The sequence below is a fragment of the Mixophyes fleayi genome, chromosome 9, assembly GCF_038048845.1.
Source record: "Mixophyes fleayi isolate aMixFle1 chromosome 9, aMixFle1.hap1, whole genome shotgun sequence".
Classification (NCBI taxonomy): Eukaryota; Metazoa; Chordata; class Amphibia; order Anura; family Limnodynastidae; genus Mixophyes; species Mixophyes fleayi.
This window is the reverse complement of record NC_134410.1, coordinates 17,867,620-17,886,552: the sequence shown is the minus strand read 5'-3', so window position 1 is coordinate 17,886,552 and position 18,933 is coordinate 17,867,620.

Sequence of the window (18,933 nt, the reverse complement as noted above, 5' to 3'; positions counted from 1 at the left end):
CACCTTCCCCCCCTACGGGATCTCCCGGAATTAATAAACTAAAAGTCGTCAAGTATGGTCTACATCTACAGACAGTGGTGCTGTAAGCACACCAAGAACATTCATGTCAGATGCTACATAACCTAGAAGGAGTACATGCATGAGGACTGACATAGGGTGATGAAAACGTATGGGGCACCAGTCACCCTCTAAAAAACAAAAATATGTGATGTTTTTCAATTTTGTTTTATTCTCTATGTGTCAATTGCACTTTTAATAATTAAACCTTTTTGAATACCATTAATATTTTCTTGTTCTCTCACATGCCCCTTCCGCTATATATTGTCCACGTCACATCCTGGTAAATACTATAAATAATGCCTCCTTCATGATATTATAAGTGTTGTCCTCATCATAAATTATTTTATATTGCCCCCATAAGCAATCAAATAATAGTGCCCTTTTAAAATAATGTTAAAATAATCTGGTCGACTTAATTTAATGTTATATTAATATTGCAGTCTTAATATAATGTAAAAAAATATTCCCCTCTAATATTAATGGTAATGATTATTAATAATTCATTTTACCCCCTTATTCAGTAATGATTGCATGCATTTTTAATACTTCTACTGTGGCTTCTTCTAAAGTTCTGAATGGCAACATAGCTGAAACCCCATGCTGTTTGACCTATCTTGGGTATCAGAACCAGGTCTTTAAAAGCTGTCAGTCTTCTTGTGATTTCAGGTGCAATTTTGCAAGATGCATGTTCATAAATCACACAGGTTATATACATTCCATTTTAAAACATTTTGATGGTGGTTTAAAAATATACTATTTATGTACAGGGAACCTTTATTAAATCTGATATTATCAAAGCCACACAAAATATCGCCAAAAACGTGCAGTTTTGGCAAAACCGGACTTTAGTAGATTTACCGCAAGCATATTTGCCAACTTTTATGTCACCCACCCCTGTTAAATACTGCTGAGCTTCATGGCATTACATAGTGGGAGGCGGGGCCTGATTCCTTGAATCGAGTCATTAAGCAATGCCTCGGAATCCGGGAGGGTGCCTACTCTTCCAGAAGTCCGAGAGGACTCCCAGAGATTTGACAACCTTCCAGGAGATATAAATTAACGAAGGAGGGCGCAAAATGATTGACACAGACTAATGATGGTATGTTTGATTAAGTTTATAACTCTTTCCAGAAAAAATTTGATAATTCGAATAGGAAATTCCAAAAAACCATCAGCATAAAGGAGAAAAAACTTAATCAAACATACCATCATTAGTCTGTGTCAATCATTTTGCGCCCTCCTTCTTTAATTTATATCAAGTTTAATTTTAGAGGTGCTGCAGTATTTATTTGAGAGCGCTCCCCTTTCCCCCACAACCTTCCAGGAGAGTAGATAAGTTTGATCCTCGGACTGTAATTATCAGTTTGTTAAATTTGTATTATAAATGATTGATACAACTTATAGGCATGAGTCACTTCAACTTAATTGCATTGCACAATTGCATTTATTAACATATGTGATATGTTAACCTTTTTGGAACACTGTCTCAAATGGCTTATTTAGACTAGCTACATTCATTCTTGACTTTACCAATGGTGATAAGGGGAAACTCACATCAGTACATCAGTGTACATTTTCTTTTATAATCTGGAAACAATATTAGAAAACAACAGTATTTTTTTAATTCAATAGAGAATCTGAATTAATCATCAGCTAAACAGCATGTTCCAACTCATTGAAACAGTTATTGGTTGAATAATGTTTTTCAGAATTTCCATAAATATTGGCACTTTCACTGGGTTAGTCAATGTACACAAGAGAGGCATTAGTATCAAGCAATGGTCCCTAATATTCTATCTGCAGATCTCCATTGTTCTCTACCCATACCCTAGAGCTTTCTCAATGATGCTCCTAATTTCAGGATCTCTGAAGGGACCAGGAAGGGGCGTTTTGCCATAGTCAATGTACAGTGGGGGAAAAAAATATTATTATTTTTAAAACTGTTTTATCATTAATGCCTATATTATAAACAGGTGACATGAATTCGATATATTTTTGGGCGATTTTTTGATCCACATTGGTATTGGACTTACCCTGCAGTGTTTTATGTAGTAAAGCACTGCATACCTGCCTCCAATTTCAACAGCGCACATACCTTGAGATTCGCGCCTTGATGATTTTTTCAGTGCTCAAAGCCAAAATATGTGCGTTTAATAGTAAACGCGGGTGGCGCTCATAAAGGGCGCCTGGACGAACCAGGCCTACGGATTGCTTCTTGCAGCAGAAGAGTAGAGCCGCTTACTTAGGCTGCAATGGTGCTTCTTGGGTCAAGGGGAATGCTTTGAATCATCAGAGAGCATTAATGAAAAACCACCACAATCAATTCATTCCTTGCCCTAAAACTTCACATGGAACAATTAGCAAACCTGATGATATCAAATAAATAGTAATCCAAAATGTGTTATTATATTTACACTAATGTCTCTAGGCAGATTGCCTTAAAGGTTCAACATCTCCACAAAGGGTACAAAAAAAATAATAAAATGATAAAGCACCAGACTCACAGATTTAATCCATTGAGGTGAATGGTGCTTCATGCTTCAATATTAAGTGAAAAATCAGTTCTATCTTGCACCACATTGCTAATGAGTTTAACAACATTTCTGTGCAATCATAGAACATATGGAGTAAAGTTGCACTTTCCACCGATCTCTTCAACTAGCCATAGTAATTGTGTATACTGCCGGAGAGTACAACTCGTAAACTGATCAGAAATGTTATACTTGAGGATTAAAAGAGATTAAGTGACAGGACTTCCTTTTAAGTTCTGGGAAATGTGACATCCATGCACTCAGGTAGGAGAAAGTGACAGATAATAAATGTAGAGATAATATCTAGAACATTTGAAACAAGCCGTTAATATCTGTAGAAAGATCTAGGCATCACAATTGAATCAAGAATAGTGACATAATCGATGTGTTAACAAGTCCTATTTGGAAGTAATGGCTCCAGTCTTCTGTGTAGAAGTAATGGCTAAAGACACATGTTAGTAATTCAAAACAGCCATTATTAAAAAGTCTCAGTTGCACACATTTGCAAATGTATGGAGAGCAACCCGCCACTTCACGGCGCATCTGCTAATAGGGTGGTCTTATCTATAAACAGTGAGGGTCTCTATATTGGGCAATACATATATGTGTTTTTAAATTGAGAGATAACTTACCAACTTGTTGTATTGTCATTTGGAGGCTTTTGGGGTACCGATTGATAAGTTAGCTCCCAATACATTTGCAAATGAATGCAACTGAGACTTCTGTATTTTTATGTAAAAGTAGAAATGGCAGCTCCTTTGCTGATTATAGCAGTGTACTGGGGGATTTTCTCTGTATTTGTTCCTTTCAGGATAAGCCCACCCTTTCAAGCACCTGCTATGAACTTATAAATTTGATTGAGCAACTTCCACTTCTGTATTGTTTGTTTGAGAGGCATGTTGGTATCAGTAGCTGATGGGGAGTGCTGGTGTTCTATTGTCATTTGGAGGATTTTGGGGTGCCTTTTGTTAAGTTAGCTCCCAAATTAAAAACACACATATGTATGTCCCAATATAGGGACTCTCACTGTGTAGAGTCAGGGCCATCTTATTAGCAGAAGTGCAGTGGAATGGCGAGTGGCTTTCCATATACTTGTAAATGTGCATAACTGAGACTTCTGCATTTTTATGTACAAGTAGAAATGTCAGCTCCTTTGTTGGTTATAGCAGTGTGCTGGGGTATTTTCTCTGTCAGAGGTAAGTCAGGGTGATTGGACACTTCAGGGAGTGGATGGAATTGAATGACAGCTCCCTGGAAGTGACACACATCTGCACCCAGATAATCTCATGGGTTACCGATGCTGCCATTATGGGTTAACTTTTCACTCTTTCTATGGTCATTGGCCTGATCTTCAGAACCCAGGGGCAGTGTTCCCTCTAAGCTGAGCAATCTGGAAAGGAAAGAGTTAAAAGGTCACTCTAATGAGGGCTCCACCCGAAAAGTTTGTATTCATAATCTGCAGGATGTTTCCTTGTAAGATACAGGTTTAACTCTATCATTTCCAGACTGCTCAGCTTAGAGGGAACACTGCCCTGGGATAGTTTCATCTTAGTTGCAAATCCCAAATCTACAAAATTATCCATGGCTCTGAATAGTAAGAAATCCTCTATGTCTACAAAGCTAGTCCCTCAGGAAAGGGTGACGGAAAACCTAAGTTACAGAAAAGAATGTACTTGGAGAATTGCCTAATATTAAATTACAAACATACAAATATTCTTCAAGCAGCACTAGACTCCCAAGAAACAAAAGTATTGTGAAAAAAAGATTCACGGCAGCTGCAGTCCACTTACAGTTATATTTTGACACATGTTAAGCTAGTAAGACTTAAATAAGACAGTGCAGCTTGTAACTACTCACCATATCACTCAGAACTTTCAGAGCTAAAGACTGAGGCCACCTTGCAAGAGAGATACCAGAAGTCTGTTATTCCACCGCAGCCTGAAAAACATTAGGCTTCATTCTTTTTAATCAAGCTGGCTCCTCAAGGATTAAAGCCTTCATTACTGAATGTCCTCTTTCATCTTACAAGATGGACAGCCTACATCTGAGCCAAGCATGCCACTGGGCTACTCCAGCTACCACTGCTGCAGTGAGTGAGCACATCTTGCCTTACACCCTATCATGCCTGTCTGGCCCCTCATCTGTACTTAAACTTTGGAGCCCAAAATCACTGATGGAGAAATGTAAGTTACCTTTACCAACATTTGGGTCCATTATTGCTCAACATTTAGTGATTGTAAACAATATGGCATCAAGAAGTAAAAAAAAAAAACAGATATCTCAGACTGAACTATCTCTTCAAGAAATGGATCCAAATGGATAGAGTCTATCACACCCCAAGATAACCTAAACTGTCCAAAGTCAAATCCTTTGAGATTTGAATTTGGCTTCTGTTACCACCCTAACACGAAAAGCACTTTAAGATGTAACCAAGCCCCTTAAACAACAGGAAAACAGATTAGTAAGGTGTTTTCATTTCAAAATTACAGAACTTTCCTGTGTGATGAAGAATGGAAAATTCCACACCAAACTGGCAGAAAGTTTGACATTGGAGGTCTTGCAACAGGACATATACTAATCATTTTCCTTAGCTCACTGCAGCTTATAATGTTATTAATTGTCAGGTGATCATTATAAAATAATCTATAAATGAGTGTAAAAGATGTAAACAAAACAAAAATAAAATACCAGCTTGGTTTTGCCAATGCCATACCTAATGCCAAACACAACAATGGTTTTGGGAACAAAGCCAAAAATTGGTTTTGTTCGCTCATCAAAGTGATTTACTCAAGATCACAAGGAGCTGACATTGTACTACAGCATATCATACAGTGTGCAAGATCCTAAATGCAACACCACAATTTGCTCCTAATTTTCGGTGGTTACGGATCCAGCTGAAAGTGTGCAGCAGTTATACTAGCCCTACACCAGTAAACTAACCAGTATTCAGACGTGCAATTTGTATTCATTCAATGGTAATTATCTTTACACCAATTATACCATATCTGCACAAGTACAATAGCCAGCATTCAGATATGTAATTTGTATTAAATTAAATGGTATACTGATTGTTATGCACTGTGGGCCTGAATCAAATCGTAATGCAAGTTGCGGTTTAAAAAAGATCAGCCTACACACAAGCATATGTACATTATAAGGTCAGCTTAGAAAGCATGCAATCTTAAATACATAAATCGGGATGTTCTCAATGTGCACTGTGCATACAATGCGTTTTATGGTCTATATCAGTTGCATGTTCTGTGCCAGCTAGTGGCACACGTTTAGCAGCACTTTTTCAAACAAAGTCTATGCTGTGCTGGTCATCAATCTCAGTCGGCACTTACACCTGCCCTGTAGCTGGGGCAAATGATAACCAGGCATACTTAAGACAAACCCAAGATTTGAATCGGTGTAGGCACACCTTTTCTGTAAACCGCCTATGTTTGTCTGCCCTTGGCCAGCACTGTTCTGCACTACATGTTGTAGGCTGTTGTGTCATTTGCATTTGGACATGGATTGCATAAAACTGCATTCATTGGCATAAGGCCCTGTTCTGAGCATGTGTAGGGCTATTTCACATAGGATACGGCATACAGACGGACTTCCGTCTTAGCATTATTCAGGTCTTTATATTCTGAGATTAATGGGCGGTGAGTCCAGTCATTGCTCACATGTCTCTGTAACCCTTACAAATGTATTCTGTAATGTAATGTACAAGCCTAGTGTAGGGTGCGGATCAAGGAGTGCTTTTACAGTTCAACATTTACATATGACCCATGTGCACAAAGAAATGCTACATCAAATTAGCATCTACTGTCCAATGCTTAGAGCATGCTCTTAAAGTAATTCATTTATTCAAGCCAGTCAACTCCTTTGCCTCTACTACCACCTACACTCCCCCCACTCTGTGCCACCCAATTTGGCCTTCCCCTTCCCTTTATGACATAAGATCTCATGAGTAGGGCCCTCCTTCCTCCTATCATTGCATCACCCTCTGTACCTCTATGAATGCTTCCTTATCGCTGTTTTCTTGAGCTCAGACCTACTTCATGCCGGACATTGCCATCACTCTTACTCTCTGTCCCATAATAATTATGGTCTCCATTACCAAGTCATCTGTGTGTAATCTGTTAATTAGTAGATGTCTGGTCTTTGGATAATTATGTTTAGCTTAATAATGTAATATATTATGTAATGAATTTATTTATTGTTGATTTCTATGTATTATATACTACTGTAAATTGCATACATGGCACATTGGACCTTAAATAAAATACTATCATTAACTCCGGGGGTGTGCAAACATAAGCTAAGTACAGTACAGCTGTGTTCAATTCCAACATGTTTAGATGTGGACGCATTCCCCGATATGCTATTTAGGACTCATCTCTTGTGGGTGCTGTAGTACCTGTGCAATCATAAACAATGTTGATGGTGACTGTTAACAGCACTATATAGCCATTCACAAATGCAAATTGACCCAGTCATACTTAAATCATTAGCTTTGCAGCTATATTATTATTGTGGCTGTCTATTCATATTAATTGACATTTTCATTTGGACTATTGCGGAAAAGAAGATTCCCATTTGATTTTTAAACAACAGATGTGGGGGTGTTTTTATTTAATTACATTTTATATGGAAAAGGTGACTTTCAAATGTATTAATAGCTCTTCATTACATTATTTTATTGTGTACAAATATGGTAATGCAACTTTACCATTTACTACTAACACTGTCAAGCCACATCTCTACGCTATCTGGGAAAGTGAAGATGAGCATACTACTGTTTTTGAGTGGCACACATCTTAAGGTGCATCAAACTCAACATATGAATGTCAGTGTTTTATTGTCACAAGTGTGTTAGAATGATAGTATAGTTAAAGTTATACAGGAGTTAAACAGGGAGTAAAGGTGAGGTGAACATTGTGCCTGTAAATACTGCTACAAGAGGATCCTCCCCTGGGACATCATGTTACACTCCACTTCATGCAATTGTTTTGTAAACTGCCTAGACATTCCCTACTGTTAAAGCCATGCTTCTTAAATCTACTTTATTTTTGATAGCCTTTGTGACCTCAACTTAATACCATTATAATGCCCTATTTCACTCCCCCCTCTCCCAGGTGCACATTTTCTGTTATTTACCATGCTTTTCTAATATCCTCTACGCTTTCTTTTGAATGTTGTGTGTAACCGTTTGCCACCTCTTCCACAAGTGCTTAGTGATCTTCCAATTTCAATTGCTCTCCTCCACTGCTCTTTTCTAGCTGATTCAACTAGCCCTATCCAATCAACCTGTTTTCATCCCTCTCATATCACATATATTCTTCCCTCTCACCACCCCTCAATGCACACATTAATCCACCCTCTTTTTATTTATGAACTGTCCAATTTCTCAACTCAACACTCCACAACATTGCCCTGAACAAATCACTTTCTCACATGCCTGTACCTTCAAATACTGTGCTCCATGCACTCTCCTAACTCACCAGCCTACAAAAGCTGGAACTACTCACCCACATATCTCCCTCCCTTACTTTATTTGTCACCTCTCAGTGAACTTACAAGCTTTTTCAGACTCCACTCTATGTAGTGGACACCCACATCTACCTCTTCTCCCCTGACTATTCTCCTTCTCTTCAATCCCATGTGCTCATCTGCCTCTCCACCATTTCCACTTGAATGTCCCATTGCTTCCGAAAGCTTAACATATTCAATACAGAGCTCATTATATTCACCCAGTGTCATTACCCCCTCTAGCCATTCTCATTGTTAAAATCATCACATTCTCCCCAGTTCTCCAATTTTTCATCCTTAGTGTCAAACTCAACTCCACCCTCAGCTTTATTGCACACATTCAGTCCTTTACGCTGTCATGTTGTCTCTTCTTTCAAAATATTGCCAGATTATGTACTTTGTTCACTCTAGACATTACCAAAACATTTATACATTCTCTCATTATATATCACATTGAAATCTGTAACTATCACCTCTCTTTAGACTCAACAATTTGTCCTAAATGCCGTGGCAAGGCTGATATTCCTCCTATGCATCTCCACATCTGCTGCGCAAGTCTGCAAATCCTTACACTGGCTCCCCATTACCTCCAGGAACCATTTCAAGCAACTTTTCCTCACCTTCAAAGCCACCACCAACTCCTCCCCTTCAATCATGTCTGACCTTGTTACAGGATGCTCTCCCCAACACCCTTTAAAATATGACTCTGATATGCACCTTGCCTCCTCCCTAATAATTACTTCTCACCCTTGCCTCCATGACTTCTCCCATGCTTCTCCCCACATAAGGAACTCCCTATCCTACTCTCCCCAAACCTTCAACATTTCAAGCACTCTCTCAAAACCCATCTCTTTACTGTAGTCTATATTAACCTCATCCGTTAACACTCCCTGGGCCCCCACATGTTATGTTTCTCTACATCAAGTAAATTGCAATATTCATTTTCCCAGTATGAAACTGAGAGCAATGATCTGTGTCATCAACTCCCCTCCTGGGAATGTTAATTGCATCTGTTATTAATTCTTTTTTAATTGACTCTTACACAGAGTTAAAATAATCCCATGAGAAGCATCGCTGTCTTGTAGACACACCAAATGTTGAGCCTCTATTACCTGAGTAATTTGATTTAAATTAGAAGGATCTATGTTAATGAAATTATAAGTCCAAGAATAGCTCTGGAGAAACTGTATTTATCATTTTTTAAAAAGAGCTATGAAACCCTAGAGTACCATTTAGAACTTGACTATAAAGGAGATTGAGCAAATGCTATCAAGATCTAGGAATGCCAAACATATTTGCCTATTTGTATCTGTAGTGTGAAATCTTCCAGTGATCTCTTGGTGGAAGTATATGAATTATCCTTATAACATTACTGCTGTCCTTGAGTCTAATGAGCCTAGGGACTGAAATAATAATGTATTTGGTCAGGGCTGGATGTTGATATGTGCTGTCTCCAAGCGCTTCAAGTGTAAAGCCATAAAATTCAATGCTATATATTTCAAGCCACAAATTGTGTAGGCATATAGTATAAATATATATAAATATTGACATTTATCCCAGTCCACAGTGATATATTGAATGTACACTTTCCAAGATGGCCACCTCACCATTTTCCTGTTTCTGAACATGTTCAAAAAATAGAACACCAAAGTCTTCAGCGAATAAATCATATATATGAGGTGCTCCATATTCTTCTGTGAACAGCCTACAAATGCATCTACTAAGAAACAGCCAATTGCTTCTCTGAACAGACTTCATCACCCTATTTTCCACACATCACATATATAAAAACTGAAATCCATTCCCAGCAAATTCTTTTATTTTGAACCTGCTAAACAACATATTGGGTAAAAACTTGAGATTTATCATTTTAGGCTAAAACAGATCTACACATCCATCTGGCCAATATAATACTACGTAAATGCAAATAGCGTGTGCTCCTACTGTATGACCTCAGAAAACATAACCATTTTAGTGCTGATCAATGTATTCATCCTCTCCTGGTTTTTATTCTCACTATGCCCCATTAGAGATAAGGCATAGATTGAACCATCAATCCATCAATCATTTCCAGACTAAAATATTGTGAAATTTTAAAAAAAGAGTCAAATGTGCTGCTGAGGAGCAAGGAACATATAAATGTCAATAATGACCTAGGAGTCAGTTGCTTCTTTGGAAAGTTCCCTACACTGGTTTCCATGCACCAAATAACCCCAAAAACTCTGCTGCCATCCAGTTCAGTAACCAGGATCACATCACCACCCACTTGAAGGACCAGTAAAGATGTTAAAGGTCACCTCTGCTGCCCTTCACTCACCATCCATTACCATCACTAGGACCCATACAGAAAGCTGTCCTGAAGTTTCGGACCTACTCCCTGGCCAGCAATATGTCTAGTGTGGATGGCACAGCAGTATGGCCAGACATCCTCTTCTCCACTCCTCTCTATCCCCACTACACACAATGCTTCATGTACTGCAAATTCTCTTGCTGGTCCTTGGTATTCTCATTGTCAAATGCTGGAGGCGACTTCACTGCTTAAGACATCTTTCCCATCTGATTTGTCCCTTCCATGAAACTAAGCCTCATCTTCTACCAATGTATTAACCATTACACTAGTATCCCCCATATTAATCTCCTCTGCTGTCAGTCTGTTGGTCATCTCCCCTCCACCGCTCTTCTCTGTGATGCTCCCTTCTAATATGTGTGTGTCCAACTTCTCTGCTGGCAACATGACACACATGGGCACCATCATATGTGTGCAGCCAGCAAGGAACGAAGACAGAAGAGTCCTCCTCCAATGATGGATGGAAGGAGGTAAGTGTGGAGGACTTTAGGGGCTCTTAGTTTAATGATGGGTGCGTGGGCTCTTAATTTAATGCTGGGGTGACGGAGGGGTTTAATAACTCTGGTCAACAATCGTTTTGTTAAATGAATAGTTTTGACTGATAGTTATGTATTTTCTGGTGCTGATTACAAAAATGAGGTCAGAATTTGTTCTAGGTCTCCATTTTTTTTTTAAACTGACATATTTGTTTTATAAAATTATACATTTTGCTCAAAACAATCTGGGGGTAAATGTATGAACATGCGGGTTCTTCAACACCCGCGTGTTCAGCGTGTTCGGCGATTAAATTTCAAGCGGCGCTGCATTGTACAGGGAAGTTTCCCTTTACAAACGCCGAAAACGCTGAACACGCGGGTGTTGAAGAACCCGCATGTTCATACATTTACCCCCTGGTGTATTGGTATTTTTTTTAAATGTTTAAAATGATTTATTTTTGTTTCATAACTTTCATAATGAGTAAACAATCATGGTAAATGCTGTAGCCATTTTCTATGAATCATTTATTTATGTATAAGCAGAAAATAAAGTAGATAAATCTGCTGCGTATATGATGAAACTGGATGAGTCACTCCTCCATTTGCAGTTTCAGTTGCATACTTCCACAAAATGCCTCGTAGTAGTTGTATATAGCATCTAAACAATTTTTGTTACGTGTGTGGGGAAAAAACTTTCAAGTCGCAAAGAAGAAACATTACTCCTTTGGTAAACAAATTGTATGAGCTCTACTTTGGATGTAAAATTGGAGATTAGGACAAATCTTGGGTCCCTCATATTTGTTTGCCTAATAGTTGGTGTCAAAGTCAAATAATTGGATATAGTCGTTACATGAAAAAACAGTCAGTATTTAACTTATGTGCAAAACAGAACACTCATTTGCACCCCTTTCATTGTAACATGGTTTTGTCCAGGAGACTTAAATAAGGATCCTCTTCATTTAAGATCCTTAATGAATCAAGCTCCTAGTTATCATTTATTTAGTACATCCTACAAAATGACAGCTAGAAACTGATTGGTCATTATAGGCAACATCTCCACTTTTTCAAACCCACAGTTTAGTAAATATACCCCTTGAACTTTTTCCCAGAAAATCTTGGAGATGTAAGTGACGAACACGGTGAATGCTTGCACCAGGATATATCAAAGATGGAACTCGCTACCAAGGAAAATTCAATCCAAATATGCTTACAGATTACTGCTGGACACTAAAAAGACGTATTCCTCAAGCTAAATCCTGCAGAAAAAGCACTAAAAGTTCATTTTATTTGAATTAACTGCATATGTATTTTATTATAAATATTAATTAAAAATTCAAATTTAAATTATTTTAAAAAGCATGTTACCCAAAAACCCAGCCCTCCATGTAAATTTGGTAAACAGATTTGAAATCAGCGCAAATAATACTCTCAGAAACACCCTATCAGATCAATTTAACATTCGAAATGTAAAATTTTGTAAACCAGTTCTATGATGAGTAAGAAAATGATGAGAAAGAAAAATGAATTTAATGCTGGGGGGGATTTTTAATTGAAAGTGGGGCTGAGTTTGGGGAAAATGTGGACTATTGTGGAAGGGTCCCCCCTTCACCCTGCATATGCTGCAGGGCATGTCCAGAGCCGCTGTTTCTAAAGAGTTAACTCCTGGCTTTGGTCACCTAATAATATTGTGTAAATGCATTCTCAAGCTGATTTTAATTTAAAAAAATATTTAATAATAGTAAAATCTAGTTTAAATTACCCTGGTGGTCTAGTGGTTATCTGGGCTCCTCTAGCAGTGTTTTGCTTCAGTGGCAAAACACTGTGGTGTCAAGGTGGACCTCCATCTGTGGTAGTCCTGTGGAGAGGTTGCAGCAGCAGAATAATTGGCTCCTGCAGTGGTAACAAGGAGGCTGCTACCCTGGGTTCTGGCCACCAGTGGTCTGGATCCAAATTTGGCTCAGAGGGGGGAGCTAGACCATGGAGCAGGTTCCCTAAAATTAATTTTTATTAGTGGCAAAAGGATGGAGGTGGGCAATGAGACCATCCTCACTCTGACAGACCATGGACTAGGGAGGGAACCCCCCCCCTTTCACTGAGTACAATGTTAGAATCTGTGAAAACATCCAGGCTGATTCATATACACGATATGTGAATTAACCTGGATTGGTTAAAGGGCCAGAGGGCTCGGTGATACCCCTTGCCAACATATGTACAAAAACCATATACAAAGCATATCAGAGCCTAATGTAATGTACTGTATGTGCCATCATGCACTGTTGGGTGTATCATAACTGTCACATAGTGGGCCTGATTCAAACTGAAACACAAACTAGATGCAAGTTTCAGGTTAAAAAAGATCACAGAACATAAGTGTAGGTCCGACCATATTCAAATCCAAGCGGAACTCAAGATCCATTTTGATTTGCAATTGGGTGTAATCACGCTCTGAATAAATGGTACTTAACATATGTTAACAGACAGAACAGAGTGCAGTATACACACAAGCGTATGTACAATATAAAGTCACATCACTTATGCGGGTGTCTGGTAGCCAGCCGAGATCAGTGAAGAATTTTAGCTTACACCACAGGAACACTGGGTCTATCTGCAAACCTGTCACAACTGCTCTAGTACCTTGACATATTATTGCTATTTTGCATAAATTGCTCCAAGAAGAATTATTCCACTCCACACCTCGATTTGTTGATACTTGGACTAGAGACCTGTCTTATCCATAACGGACAATGAATGGACAAATGAGTTTTGAGTGACTCATGTGTGTCTGCTTAGTATATCAGTTGTGGAGAAATTGTTTAAAATCTTACAGAGGTGGTACAAGACAAATAGCTTACTGCACAAATTCTCATCTGCTGTACCTTCTTCCTGGAGATGCAATTCGGCATGGGGATTTTTCTTCATATGTGGTAGGATTGTTCCAAACTCACTTCAGATTGGCAGAAGGTTTTTAGTCTCCAAAGGAAATCACAGGGGACAGAGGTGCCAGTAGATCCCCAATTTTGGTTCATTTCTCTCCCTAATATATCCCTTTCTAATTACAAGAACTTCCTTCTCAAACATCTAAATAATGGAGCTAAGGGACCCATTCCAATGCATTGGAAGTCCCCCTCACCTCCTATCATTAAAGAATGGTTTAGCCATATAGAATTCTACCTGTCTATGGATAAAATCACCTTAGCAGTGGCTGACAAACTCTACAAATTCTCTGTCATTTGGGTTCAATGGGGACGGCTAGCAAATAAATATTATCTCCTCAGAATTAAGCTAACAATTGGTTCCAGACTAAGCTTCAAGCTACCATATTGACTCCAGGCGGTCACCGTTTCCACTTCCAGTTTCCTGACAGATTATCCTTTCTTGGCTTACCTTCTCTGTTCTCGTTTTCCCCTGTATTATTTTCTCTACTCCCTTCTCCTTAGAGTTATAAGAAAGATGTGTTGGTAGACATGCAAATAAGAAGTGATCTTTGTGAATATTGTTTTGTCGTCTCAAATATTCTATTTTGGTCAGGACACAAATACTTAAGTTGTTTTCAAAAATATTACACATATATCCCAAGGAAAATGTGTATATATATATATATATATATATATATATATATATATATATATATATATATATATATATACATTCAATTATATTTCTGTCAAATAACAATTTAGAGCACTCATTAGTAGGGATAAGATTGAACAAAATAAAACAACAATATGTACAAAAATCATCACATTGTGTCCCTTCACGATCACACTGTGCCCTCCATCGTGCATTTGCCCCTCGGTTGGTTTACTTCCACTTTAACTTGGCCTTCTTTCTTCTTTTTCTTCCTGTCTTCATTCTTCAGACTCCTCTCTGCGCCGTTCCTCACAGAAAATGTTGGGCATGATGGTGTCACACCCAACAATCAGTGAGATGGGAACAGGGAGGAATGAGAAGGGAGAAGGATGCTGGGTCCTGGGTGCCGCCATATTTACAAGTATTTTGCCCCAGGCAGCAGCGGCGCACACTTTGGGAACAGCTGTTCTACTGGTTGATGCTGGCTCATTAAAGGCATAGATTCTAAATGGTCTTCATCTGTTATCCCATCAAGAATGTGATGGACCCTAATACTGGACACACACAGGTAGTGGCCCCTAGGTGAAGTCAGCTAGACAGAATCTGATGACTGAAGGACAAGAAGCCAAGGAAAAAACTTAATTACTTATATGACAGCAGAAAAAATTAAGCAGGAAATTGTCCAGAATGCAGAGACCCTGATCTTAAATTGCGGTTTCTTCTGCATATCAGTAGCTAATTTGTGAGTGAAATGTTTGAGGGGACCTATAGATCGATCTGTTTTTGTTGGGTAGAGTTTAGCTGTAGAATGGATTTTAATTTTGCCTTGGGATAAATCTGGGCTCCAAGCCCATCAGAGTAAGGAGCCAGGAAGAAGACATATATGGGCTCATATTACAGCCAAGCAACAAGAAGAGAAACATGAATTATCTGGCCTTTGTCCAACATATTCAAATTAAATAAATTATATGTCTTCCCTTTATGTAAAGAAAGTTTTATAACACACATAAGAACAGTATGTGAAAGGCTTCTTACAGCTTAAAAGATAAAAAAACATAGAAAAGAATATTCCTCTAGCCATCATCATATATGTATATACACTCCTGTCACCCCTTCTCCTCCTTTGTACATGCTTGGTAACATTACTCCACAGCAACAGAGGGCCCATCTCCAGCTGGCAAGGTTGGTAAGCCCAGTCTTTGGACCAAAAGAAGTGCGGCAGAGATGGAGATCTCTACTTTGAATGAGTCCATGGTGTTTGCTTAGCCTGTGATTGTACTTTAATTTTGCATTACTCTGTCAGTTAAATCCAGCAATGTGAAGTTCAAGATGTGAACCATCAAGCGTTCTCTGAAAACCCACCTCTTCAGGCAAGCTTATGATATTCCTCAACCACCATCTTAATCTCCCTAGATTACCCTATTACCACCCTCTACACAGCTAACACAAGACAACAACCCTCTGACCAACATTGTCACACACACAGCCAACTCAATACTTTTACCTTTCCATTCTAGCTGCTCTCTGTCTGTATGTATTACCCAGTATTGTCTTATTAATGTTAGTTCCCAATTGAAAACACTACGACATTTGTTGGCGCTATATAAATAAATGTTGATGATGATGATAATGATGATGATGATCACTCTTCGCTTTACAACATCCTAGCATTTGTTTGCACTCTCAGCTTTCCAGCCAAAGATGGGCCAAAAGTTTTCTGGACAAAACCATGTTGCAATGCAGGGGGTGCAAATTAGTGTATAATTTTGCACATAAGGAAAATACTGGCTGTTTTTTCATGTAGCACACAAATACAATATAGCTTATTTGTACACTGAAATTTTAAGTTGATATTTGTGTGCTACATGAAAAAGAAGTCAGTATTTAACTTATGTTCAAAATAATAAACTAATTTGCACCCCTTGCATTGCAACATGGTTGTGTCCAGAAAACCTAAGTAAGAAAACTTCTTGCCTAAGTTCCTTAATGAATCAGGCCCTATATTATTAACAAGTGATGATAATTGTGATATTCCACATATGTATTTGATGTATCCTGCAGTGTCTTGTCTGTTAGAGCAGAGTGGACCTAGACCTGTATTCACCAACAGAAGTATATTCAGATCCGCACCTTATTGAATACAGACATGCGTATATCCAATATATGTGCGTTTTTGTTTTGTTTTTTAAAAAAGCACATTATGTTTGTTTTGCATTTATTAATGAATCAGGCCCACAGTGTATATAGTAAACATTAGATAAATGTCTTGCTGTATTTGTATACAAATTCCACAGCCATTGAAATAGGAACTGATGTAAGTGATTGGCCATGGCTCTAAGATAGCAGCACAACAGGTTTTATTTTAAGTATATCTGGAGATGTAGGGCGATTCCTGGTGCTTGGAAATGTTAGTCACATACTCACAGGGTGTCATGAAGTGTGGGCAAGGTGAGCATGTGCCCTGTGCCAGCAGGTGGGCTGGGGCATGATGCTACATCACGCACATACTCGAATGCCAGTGAGTGCATCTAATGACATTATTTAATAATCACCCTAGACTGGAATGGAGGGGATGGGGTGTCACCCGACTCATGTTTAATAAGTGACGCTGCACTGGAGCGAGGTATTGCATAGACATGTATTTCTCTATATTCCTGTAGCGAACCATCAATAAATAAATGAATGACCCCATATTAAGTCTGTGCCCCTTACAACTGTAGCCCCTGTACCTCCCTGATAGAGGCCCTGCTGCTCATCCCTAATATCTTGTGTATTTCAGACTTTCGCATTTTCCAGCGTTGAGTTTTCCTGATTAAAAGGCAGGAACATGACAGATAAGAGAAGATGAAGGTTTCTACACACATATAGGACATGAAATAATCAAAATAAATACTCAAAAACTTCTATTTAAACCAGCTACCAAGAGGCAACTACATATAGAGAATATTTAGAATATTTTAGCTCAAACGTTCTCTTTAGCTCCTCCTTTGCTGTTGTACTTACCTTATAGACACTGATTATGTTATTTCCTGTCTTTTGGAAAACATTCTCATATACCTGAGACCAGATATCTGAGTGCTGGTTAAATTAATATCATAGAATTGTTGCACAGTTCTATCTTAGTAGATTATAAAAACACATCATTCATACACATTTACAGTGCCATACGAACCATGTAATTAACTGATGGTGCCATCAATTAATTGATAAGTCGAATGTAAGTTTTGCTGCAGGTCCTATCTGGGCTTCAAGCCAGAATTTGCGGAGACAAGATCTCAAGCCATAATTCTTGTGTTATGACTTAGTAGCAAGATCAGAGACTCGAACTTAAGACGGCTGTAAGAGAAGAAAAGAATCCGCACCATACAGCCATCGATCTTGCATTTTAAATTTTAAAGACGTCTCAACTATTCAAGTGTCTTTTGTGACATAATAGGTTGGTGTAGAACATGTACATTCATTTATGATTTTTGTGTGTTTAGTGTTCTCTTTATTATTTCAACATTTTGTTTCTGAAAGAAGTGTCTCAATCAATCACCATGGTGGCAGTACAAATAGTCGTTGGTTTACTGGCACTGCAGTAAAGGTAGTTTTCATGTGATTGGTAAAGACGTCAAATGTATTTCATGCCTCTTACAAATCTTTAGTTGCCTTTAACTAGGTTGATGGTACCTACTGTTAGCATCAAAGCAAGGGATACACAAGGGAATTACCTACAACAATCAGCGTATTTCAAAATAACTCCATGTTGGTTGAGGCCAGCATGTAGTCAAACCAAGGAACTAAATTTTAACAAAAGTACAGAGTGTAATTTGAGGCTCCAATAAAGTAGATGTAGCTCAGTGTTTTTCAAACCCAGTCCTCAGGTTCCTCTAGCAGTGCATGTTTTCTATCTCTCCTTGCTGGAGCACAGGTGAATTCATTACTGATCGACACATTTATTTCACTGGTGACCTGGAAAACCTGCACTGTTAGGGATCCTTGAGAACTGGGTTTGAAAAACATTGATGTAGATGAAATGTGAAATTTACTATATATACATATAGCAAAGAATCCCTTACTATAGTCAAGTTGAAACTCTCTTTCCTCCATTGGTTATACGGACCTCTTGTCCTCTCTGTGGTCCTTGGAATGAAAAGTTAGTTAGGCAAATCTTTCTATTGAACTTGAAGATGTTTATACATTTTAATTAGGACAATTCTAAGGCACCTTTTTCAAAATTAAGCAAACCGAGTTTTTCTAAGTTAATTTTCAAAACTCTCTTTGCCATTGTACCTATGCACTTGTTACAGCGAGGTGCCAAAAACTGTACCCCATATTCAAGATGCGGCTTAACTAGTGACTTATACAATGACAATACTATGTTTTTATCATGTTCATTTATCAACCTTTTTTTTGTATCCCCCGTATTTTATTTGCCTGTAGCATT